Raw genomic sequence first — 10,993 nt, 5'->3', positions numbered from 1 at the left:
CTTTAATGTGAATTAACATCACAAGAAAGCTGTTTTCTATGAAAAATTAAAACAGTTCACTAGAAGACAAGAACAATAATACCTGAAACCCTTGTGTGCCAGGATTCACCTGCTCTTGTCAACTAGAGGACAGGCCATGTAATCCACATGGACAGCATAGGCTCTACTGGCTGAATATGCATGATCTGTGTACTCCATGGCTTACTGTGCACTTGCTCATGAAGAATGGCAATGCAAGTTTCTACAGACTGAACCCACCTGTGCCACTCTGGCTTTCCCTCACAGAAACCCTCGCAGCTTTATATTTCCAATGGTCACTGATAATTTGCTGAGGATAATGACAGTGCTTTTTCTCTATTTCCCTGCTTCCAAGATGCTAGAGATTCTTCCTCAGGAAATATTCTAGTGTCCTGATATAACATTTGACAGGAAATGAACCAGCCCTCTTCAGAGCAAAGACGAGACCCAAAATTACACTATCAAAGATGTGCAAAAGTTTCAGTTATAAGAGGTGTAAAGAAAATGAAACAAGGAACAACAGTACTATCAAATGGGACATAGCCATAGCACAGCAGGAAGGAAAATTATTATGTAGATCTTCCCAATTCTCTTTTCCAGTTGTGTATTTTGAAAAGAAAATAAGAAAAATTTCTTCTCTACCTTGTTCTGTAGGAAATGAGGATGACTCATCTTTCGTGAGTTTTCACTCCAACTTAACATTTCTCTCATTGTTTTTTTTATCCAATTACTTTTAGAGAAGGCCATCTACATATTTAAACAATAAAATTCTAAAGTCCCATAGTGCCCAGTTGGCATGGCTTAGTGGTTGAGCATCGACTGAACCAGGAGGTCACAACCCGATTCCCGGTCAGGACACATGCCCGGGTTGCAGGCTCAACCACTGGGGTCATGCAGGAGGCAGCCAATCAATGATTCTCTCTCATCATTAATGCTTCTATCTCTCTCTCCCTGAAATCAATTAAAAATTTAAAAATAAATAAAGTCCCATGGTTTTATTTTAGGCACTTTATTATCTTACTGGTTTCAGGCCTTGGCTACTTACTTAGTCCCTTCTCTGACCCAATTACATGCAATTAACTTTCTACATTGTATCATGCAAACTCCCCAAGTAAAATCATTCAATGTGAGAATGGTACTTTGTATGGTAAAGTGATGAAGGCAAGCAATACAGTTGGTCATGTTTTGTTTGTGGAGAAATGGATATTTTCTGAAAGTCATTGCCTGTTAATATATGTGGAAAGTCACTCTGAATTGTCAAAAGATATATTTCCCCTGTACTCACCTTCCTGTTATCCTCAAAGTATATTTGGCACCCATTTGCTACTCCATTTATATCTAGATTTTTGTCTCAGAGCAGCTACAGCAATGAAGATTCAAATCACAGGCATGAAGTCCACACCAGCATGAACTAGAAATGACAATGTAAAATAGTCAATTCCTACAGAAAGATCAGACTTTGCTTGAGATCACAAGTCCCAAGAGGCCAACCATAAATAAAGGTTCCAAGTTCTGAGATTCAGAAATAGCATTCTCCAGCTTTCGACTGAGTTGGGAGTTAATTTCCTATAATCTTAGCCAAGAGATTAAAGAAGGCACAGTGAAACTGACAACATCAGATGTCAGAGTCCTCTTATTCAGACAAGTTAAAAGAATCCTCTTATTTCTGTTTTGCAGGAGGACCCTTAGAGCAGCCGATTGAGGCTCTCTGGTTTAATAAAAATCATGGAAAGAGTCTTATGAAAACTCATAAGTTTTAATAGGGATTGTAGCAGCTTATTTTGGTTGCAGTTTCCAATCTTTAAAAATGTTTAGGTAATCTTCTCCACCTTCCCCAAATCCTAATTCTTGTAGACTCATGAGTGTTGAACCAATGCTTTCTCATATCTCAGTTTTTTGTATATGCATTCTTTTCAAATGTATCAAACAAACAAAAAAACAAGTCCCCTTATTGAAATGTGTAGATAAATATACTCTAGACCAGTGGTTCTCAACCTTCTGGCCCTTTAAATACAGTTCCTCATGTTGTGACCCAACCATAAAATTATTTTCGTTGCTACTTCATAACTGTAATGTTGCTACTGTTATGAATCGTAATGTAAATATCTGATATGCAGGATGGTCTTAGGTGACCCCTGTGAAAGGGTCGCTCGACCGCCAAAGGGGTCACGACCCACAGGTTGAGAACCGCTGCTCTAGACCTATCAGAGAGTCTTCATCTTCCTCCTCATCTTCAATAAGAAGATACTTAGTACTGTCATGATTGGGGTACTTACATCTTCTTTAGGGACCGTGGTCAGCAAACTGCGGCTCGCGAGCCACATGTGGCTCTTTGGCCCCTTGAGTGTGGCTCTTCCACAAAATACCACGTGCGGGCATGCACGTACAGTGTGATTGAAACTTTGTGGCCCATGCGCAGAAGTCGGTATTTTGTGGAAGAGCCACACTCAAGGGGCCAAAGAGCTGCATGTGGCTCGTAAGCCTCAGTTTGCCGACCACTGCTTTAGGGAGAACACAACATTAATACAAATATTTAAAAGATACAAAACCATACACATATCAAGGGCCAGTTCGTTCTAGGGAATAATTGAATGGTAGTGTTCAAAAGACAGTAGACAGGGAGGTATTAGCACTCCTTAAATTATTCCAAGTGAAGTTTTGAAAGTTATTTGTTTGAATGATGGGCTAGTGAAGGAAATTATGAAAAAAACAACTTGTCAGGCATGGGAGTCATGGGAGAAGGCTCACAGGTATAAAAAAAGTGGTAATCTAATAGGGGGTGCTGACACTCAGGAGGGAGATTTTAGATTTCATCCAAGTGAAATAGGAGGGGCCTTTAGGAGGAGAATCACATGATCAAAAGGAAGACAATTTCTTCTTAAAGGAATCACTTTTAAGAGCTCACCTGACAAGGGGATACTAAATTTTCTAGGAGGGAAATAAAGAATTTCTATTCTATTAACAAAAAGAGATTTGGTGCTCAGTGCACATTAATATGAATATATAATATCCAAACAACACAATTTTCTCACCCTCCAGGGAGTGGAGCTTTATCGTCCTCCCTTGATAAAAACTCAAGAGTGACTTGTATGCATATGTGCATAATCCAGGGACACAGACAATAGGGTGGTGAAGGACTAGGGCACAGGGAGGCGGGGGCAGGCTAGAGGAGTCAATGGGGGGGAAGGGATATATGTAATACTTTCAACAATAAAGATTTTTTTAAAAGCATACAGACAGATAATGGGAAAAAACCCTCAAGAGTGGACTTAACCTGGACAGGGGTGTGGGGAAGAGGCAGCTACTTTAAGCCAATGGTCTTAAAACCGTCACCTTCACAGAGACCCACTAGTGTTTGTACAGCATGGGTCAGTGATGGCACTTGCAGCTTCTTGGTGATGATCTCAAAGGAAAATATGCACTGGGTCAAATCAAAATTATTCCTAGGGAAAGAAATATAATAAGAGGAAAAATGAATAGTATAGGCATCACACAAAAAAAGCAAGGGCTCACAGTTGTTCATGACATGATAGCAGCTAGTTCAGACAAGTAAACAATTGAAACTAATAATAGCTAACATTATGAATGCTTACTGTGTGGCAGATGCTGTGCAAAGCATGTGTTCTTTATCATTTAATCACCATCCCAACAGCCTCATGAGGTTATTATACTCATTACTAGTGGCCTGTTGCACGAAGATTCGCGCAATAGGCCTTCCTTCCCCTGGCTGCCGGCACTGGTTTTCCTCCGGCACCCGGGACCCAGGCCTTTGGTCCGGCCGCAGCAGCGAGGCTTAGCTTCTCCGCTCCGGCTGCTCCCAGCCCCTCCTTTTTCTTTCCAGCTCCTCGAGCAGAGCCCAGGGCGGGCTGGAAGCCTGAGTCGCCCCCCGTGACCCAGGCCCCCAGCCCCTCCTTGAGCAGAGTACAGAGCCGGTGGGAAGCTTAGCTTCCTCTGTCGCCAGGAGCAACCCAAGCCTCCTGCTCGCTCCAGCTCTGTGGCCGCCGCCATCTTCAGTCTTCGCTCTGCGCCTGCATATACAAATTAACCACCATCTTTGTTGGGTTAATTTGCATAGTCGCTCTGATTGGCTGGTGTGTGTAGCTGAGTGGCAGAGTGACAGAGTGATGGTTAATTTGCATGTTTCTCTTTTATTAGTGGAGATAATTGAAGAAATTGAGGTTCACAGAAACACAGCTAGAGAGTGACAGAGCTGGCACTGAAACCCACAGTTCCTGACTCTTAGTTTGTGCTCTTAAATTGCCACCAAATGTATAATAAACTATCATTCAGGAGAGAATCAGGTTATGATTCTTCCAGCTTTCTCCTTCTTTGCACCTGTTAACCACTTCCTACACACCCCGCCAAATGGGTTTAATTGGTGCTACTACAATCTACTAGATCTTTCATATTCTGGAAGACATTTTGATTTACTAAAAGGAACCAGGGTCCTTTGGAGAAATGGCTGATTCTGAGATGGCTGTGCCAGGGAATATGCAAAATGAGCATCCCATGGTGCCAGAAAGTAAGAAAGTACTCAAAAATGAAAACAATGGGGGCATGCCAAAGGGGCATAGGAACCTAAGTGAAATAGCTTCCAAAGGACAAAGCTGTAACAATTTGAGAAACCAAATCATTCTTCCTTTTAGAAGAATGCTAAATAACTTGTGTAGATTCTCACCTTCTAGGAAGTAGAGCTTTATCTTCAACTCTTCTTCAGTGTGGGCTGGACTTAGTGACTTCCTTCTAAAAAATATAAAAAATAGAGTATAGACAGTAGGGAATGTGACTTTACCTGACAAATACTACTGTGGTCAACTGATCAAGGCCTTCATATGATACTACAGGACTAGTGCACGAAATTTGTGCATGGTGGCGGGGGAGGTCCTTCAGCCCAGCCTGCACCTTCTCACAATCCAGGACCCTTTGGGGGATGTCTGACTGGGATCGGGCCTAAACCAGCAATCGGACATCCCTCTCGCAATCCAGGACCACTGGCTCCTAACCACTTGCCTGCCTGCCTGATCGCCCCTAACTGCTCACCTGTCTGCCTGATCGCCCCTAACTGCTCACCTGTCTGCCTGATCGCCCCTAACTGCTCACCTGTCTGCCTGATCGCCCCTAACTGCTCACCTGTCTGCCTGATCGCCCCTAACTGCTCACCTGTCTGCCTGATCGCCCCTAACTGCTCACCTGTCTGCCTGATCGCCCCTAACTGCTCACCTGTCTGCCTGATCGCCCCTAACTGCTCACCTGTCTGCCTGATCGCCCCTAACTGCTCACCTGTCTGCCTGATCGCCCCTAACTGCTCACCTGCTTGCCTGATCGCCCCTAACCTCTCGCCTGCCTGCCTAAACACCCCTAACTGCTCACCTGTCTGCCTGATCGCCCCTAACCACTTGCCTGCCTGATGCCCCAAACTGCTCATCTGCCTGCCTAATCACCCTTTACTGCTTGCCTGCCTGCCTTATCGCCTCTAAGCACTCTGCCTGCCTGCCTGCTCGCCCCTAACCACTCGCCTGCCTGCTTGGTCACCCCTAACCACTCTGCCTGTCTGCCTGATTGCCCCTAACCTCTTGCCTGCCTGCCTGCTCGCCCCTAACCACTCGCCTGCCTGCTTGGTCACCCCTAACCACTCTGCCTGTCTGCCTGATTGCCCCTAACCTCTTGCCTGCCTGCCTGCTCGCCCCTAACCACTCGCCTGCCTGCTTGGTCACCCCTAACCACTCTGCCTGTCTGCCTGATTGCCCCTAACCTCTTGCCTGCCTGCCTGCTCGCCCCTAACCACTCGCCTGCCTGCCTGCTCAGTGCATGTTTTAGCGACCGGTCATTCTGGTCGTTCTCCCGTAATGGTCGCTTAGGCTTTTATATATATAGATGATTATATTTTAATAATAATATTATTACTATAGATGCTGTTTCCTAAAATCAACAGAGTCCAAACTTCTTAATACTCCAGTTTTCTGTAAGAGTGCGTTCAGAATCATTTTGTAAGGGACCCCTAACCCTGCAAAGTATTCATTCACCTGACTTCCCTCTCAGAGGAGTTGGGATAGTCTTTTATTCAGAATACATCCTTGTTGGGCTCCTCAGTCCCCTAACCATTCTTCATTCTCATTATACAGTTGACTTTCCTTTTTTTTTTCTCATTTTCACTTAACTACTAACAGGAGAAGAGCTCCACTGTTAAGATCCCACAAGTGAATACAGAATCAAACTCTCTGCTATATCCTATTTCTTAAAAGGTATGGAAGAGAAATAACAGCTGAAAGGATTGCCTGGATTCTGTTGCATCAAATGGTTACTTTTTTAGGAATTTTTGTAGGAATTGCACTTATGTTTCATGCCACCAGTTTACCCAGGGAGACTCTCGGAGGAAAAATGGGGCCCTAACGCTGTTCATGCCATTACACAGGTCTTCATTTTTAGAATCTTAGGAGACATTTTTTCTGGTATTAATATCAGGAATAATTGGTGTTTATCTTAAGAAAGCTTGAAATATGTAACATATTAGATTTTCCTCCTGTCTGTTAAATATCTTAGTGGACTATTTGTGGTCAGCTTATGGCAAATGTATGGAACTTGATGGTATAAAAATCTGATTAGCCTCATTGGTGGGTTGATTTTTATGTTTTGCTTTGTCTTGTATTTACCTATATTCTCACTCTATTAAATTTATTCTTTTTAGCTGCATTGGGTAATTGTTTTAAAGCCACCTGAAATTCTTAATCCCTCTTCATAACTTTATGGATCCTTTAAGAACCATTATATGTGACCGATATTTAAAACAGAAATATTTAAATGACAAGCAGAGAAAATTTAAAGTATGTTGGGACTAATGCAATTCTAATGTACTAGTATAGCTTTATTATAAAAACAGTGAGAAATGCTAACTTTTCTGCTTATCAAATATTAGTTTTAATATCTATTAGATGTTAAAATTATTTACACAAAACATTTTAAACTGCTTTGAAATAACATTTTATATATTTGGAACACATTTTTTTTGCCACACATCTAAAACTTTTTCTATAGAAGTTCACTTAGGAAAAAATTTTACTTGACAAATTGTTATAATAAATAGGGTAAGACAAACAGTCTATTAGGAAAATTGCTTTTGCTTTATAAGATACATCTCTTCAATTAAATGTTGTAGTGTAGAATTTAGGTTTATATCAGGTGAAAGATTAAAATTCCATTTTAATAAGAATACTTTATGAAAAATATGAGAACACAGTGTTATGTTTTTTTCATATCCGTTTTGGCAAAAATGCTAAATTAAGAAACAAGGAGATATGCCTCATGAGAAATATAATTATATAAAGTAGCCATCATATTTTTCCTCCATATATTATGGGTATATTTTAATTTAAAAAGACATGACAAGAAAATCATTAGAGAATAAGGTAGCTTCTTGTGTGAACATACATTTGTCAAGAGAAATGATCTCTCTTAGATCTTGCTCTTTGAGCACTGGGAAGTGACAAGCATTTGTTACTTACACTCAGCTGACAATGAGGCTGTCTCTCATGAAAGACAAATGAAAAGAATTGGATTAATTTAGTGATAAAGAGATTTACATTTTGCTCTTTTTAGCATGTCTTTTGGAGATTGATGAATAAGAAATGAGATAAGAAAGCCCTTCAGAAGCTACTATTGCTGAATATGGTAGAAAAATTGCTCTTGCTGGAAGATGAATCAAGTTTCTGTCAGGTAAAGCCAAGGAAAATTCTCTTGTGTTATCAACTAATCTTACCAGAGAGGGACTATTATGCAAGATGTATGACATTGCTTTCTCCCTCTCCCAGAAGCCAGGTGGCTGTGCACAGTGCCAATTTAACAAGTTTCTTTACCTTCACTTAATTTATTTACCAGCTTAGTCATGAGTCTAAAATATTGTTAGCCTGGCTGCTGTGGCTCAGTGGTTGAGCATCTACCTATGAACCAGAAGGTCATGGTTCAATTCCCATCAGGATACATGCCTGGGTTGCAGGCTCCATCCACAGTAGGGGGCGTGCAAGGGGCAGCCCATCCATGATTCTCTTTCATCATTGATGTTTCTGTCTCTCCCTCTCCTTCCCTCTCTTGAAATCAATAAAAATGTATTTAAAAAATAAGACAAATATTATCTGATCTTGTATATCCACGAAGCTTCATCTAGTTTTCACTATTTAACATTAGTTATGAAATCTTTTATGATAACTATAAAATTCAGTGTACTGAAGTTACTTGTTTTGCTCTATTTTTCTAAAAATTTTACACTGGTGAACAAAATATAATCTAAATTCAAGGAATATATATGATGTTATTTTTCCTGCTTGCAATCTTTTAAGTACATGCTCCCCTGTTAACCAGAATCCTAATTTCTTTTTCTTCAACTCAGTATGCATAATGGCACAAAGTTACAAGGCTGTAGTTGTGTATAATTCTAATGCTATATTGGGATTACACTAGTGTTTTGCCAAGCACAACATTTGCAATAAAAACTAACTTAGTGTGAAAACTCATTCCAAGATAAAAACAAGTAGCCTAGTATTCTAGCATGAAGAAGCATAAGAAAGCAAGTGCCCATTTCAATCAGCTAGGCTATTTTTCAACCCTTCTAAGAGCTAGTCAATCCAGTACTTCAGGGTCCTGAAATAACACTGAGGAAACTGGGAAGGCCTTTGGCTCCTGGTAATAATAGCTGATCCAATAGCGGTACCTCAGGGGGGAGAAAAAGAGGAGATGCATGATTCAAGCACCTTTTACAGTTAAAACGGATACAGTTGCTTACAATTTAAGTCATGCCATTCCACTACTCTTCAAATTGAATCCTGTTCTTGACAAGGCTCTCTATCCTGTCACCGCCCTGCATGAGGCTGCCACTCATTCTTCTCCCTTACCTTGTCAGGTCACACCAAGGCTCTCTCTCTATCTCTCTGATATGCCCAATCCCTGCCTGTAGGCATCACACTGGCTGTTCTCCCTGCCCAGAATGTTCTGCCCTGAGATTCCTGATCTGATGCCCCTTTCAATATTGAGTTCTCAGTTTAAATTTTACCTCTTTAGCTATCCTTCCTTGATTATTGAGTCTAAAGTTGACCTTCAATTCCTTTCCGAGACATTACCCTGTTTTTGTTTTTCATTGCATATATGGACTACCTGATATCTTCATTCAGTCGAGGGCTCCATAATAATGTTTCTGTGAAAAATGGACTGTACAGCTCCGCGGGTTGGCTCAGTTGGTTGGAGAGTCCTGCACACCAAAAGGTTTCTGGTTGGATTCCCAGTCAGGGCACATACCTATGTTGCGGGTTTGATCCCAGGTTGGGGTGTGTATGGGAGGCAACCAATAGATGTTTGTCTCTCACATCTATGTTTCATTCTGTTTCTCTCTCTTCCCCTTCCTCTCTCTCTAAAAAAACAATTAAAAAAACATATCCTCAGGTGAGGATTAAAAAACAAACAAATAAATGGACTGCATATACCACGGTGGCACCATGGCAACTATTGGTCTACCCTTAGAGCATCATAGCCCTCAGAGCATCACAGTCGGGGAAAGGTTACAGCCATCCTAACATTGTAGCAGTCCTAACCTGGTAGTTATCCAAAAGTCATAGTGCAACACTATGCTAATTTAAAAAAAAAAGTGTAGCCTAAATGTATAATGGAGAAAAGGACTACAGTAGTGCACATTAATATCCTAGGCCTTCACCTTCACGTGCACTCATACACTCACCTGCAACAGCTTCCAGTCCTGCTTCATTCATAGTCAGTGTCCTATATAGGTGTACCATGTATCTTTTACACTTTATTTTTAGTGTACTTTTCTTATGTTTAGATATGTTAGATGCATAATTGCCTATGGTATTCAGTACAGTAACATGCTATCTACATATATAAAAACCTAAGCGACCAGTTGACCGGTCGGCTGGTCGCTATGACACGCACTGACCACCAGGGGGCAGACACTCAACATAGGAGCTACCCCCTGGTGGTCAGTGCGCTCCCACAGTGGGAACACTGCTCAGCTGACCAACCCATCCCAATGGCTCACCAGCCTGGCAGCAGCCACTCACTCCATCAGTAGTCCTGCAGGTCCAATCTCCAGAGAACAGGCCAGGCACTGACAGACCAGCACTGCTGGCCTCCTGTAAGTCAGCCTCGGCACTGCAGCTGCTTCCCCTCCCTAGATGCTCCGCAAGGAAGAAATAATATAAAAGCGGCCGTCAGGTGGCTCCCAAAAACCAGCACGAATGTCAGTAGGATGGATCCAGATCCCAGGCAGGCAAGGGGAGGGCCAATTGCAACCCGGCCCCGCCCCGCCTCGGGAACCCACCCTTGCACGAATTCATGCACCAGGCCTCTAGTACCATATAACTTAGGTGTGTAGTGGGCTATACCATCTAGGTTTGTGTAAGTACACTCTGTGATGTTCCCACAATGATGAAGTTACCTAATGATGCATTTCTCAGAATATATTCCTGTTGATAAGCAATGCATGACTGTACATGCTTATTGCTCATCTCCTATTATAACATACTAGAGCCCTGGTGCACAGATTCCTGCACCAGTGGGGTCCCTCAGCCTAGCCTGCGGGATCGGGCCAAAACCAGCTCTCTGACATCCCCTGAGGGGTCCCAGATTGCGAGAGGGCACAGGCCAGGCCAAGGGACCCCACCGGTGCACGATCAGGGCCAGGGAGAGACGCAGGAGTTTGGCCAGCTGGGGAGGGACTGCAGGAGGGTTCCAGGGCATGTCCAGCACATCTTACTCAGTCCCAATCAGCCGGACCCCAGCAGCAAGCTAAACTACCAGTCAACTGTCTGCCCCCTGGTGGTCAGTGCATGTCATAGCAAGCGGTTGAGCAGCCTTAGCATATCATTAGCATATTGTGCTTTGATTGGTTGAATGGCCAACTGGACAACCAGATACTTAGCATATTAGGCTTTTATTATATAGGACTAGAGGCCCGATGCATGAAATTCATGCAAGA

At 42.4% G+C, this 10,993-nt stretch overlaps 1 long non-coding RNA gene across 3 annotated transcripts in view; it reads right to left on the bottom strand.

Annotated features, from left to right (window-relative positions):
* Positions 1-968: 968 nt before the first annotated feature.
* The window catches only part of LOC102252788, a 41,667-nt gene continuing 31,642 nt past the window's right edge, over positions 969-10,993 (bottom strand). For 2 of the 3 annotated variants that reach the window (XR_313788.2, XR_001362796.1), the window contains 2 exons: positions 4,697-4,761; positions 3,042-3,461 (listed from right to left, as the gene is read on the bottom strand). This is a non-coding gene — a long non-coding RNA (uncharacterized LOC102252788). Of the gene's footprint in view, positions 1,430-3,041; positions 3,462-4,696; positions 4,762-10,993 lie in introns of those variants that run through there. The other variant, XR_001362795.1, reaches the window with a different exon arrangement.

Source organism: Myotis brandtii, unplaced genomic scaffold, assembly GCF_000412655.1.
Source record: "Myotis brandtii unplaced genomic scaffold, ASM41265v1 scaffold305, whole genome shotgun sequence".
Taxonomy (NCBI): Eukaryota; Metazoa; Chordata; class Mammalia; order Chiroptera; family Vespertilionidae; genus Myotis; species Myotis brandtii.
Note: the sequence above shows the minus strand (reverse complement) of the source record. Positions and strands in the feature narration are given on the sequence as shown.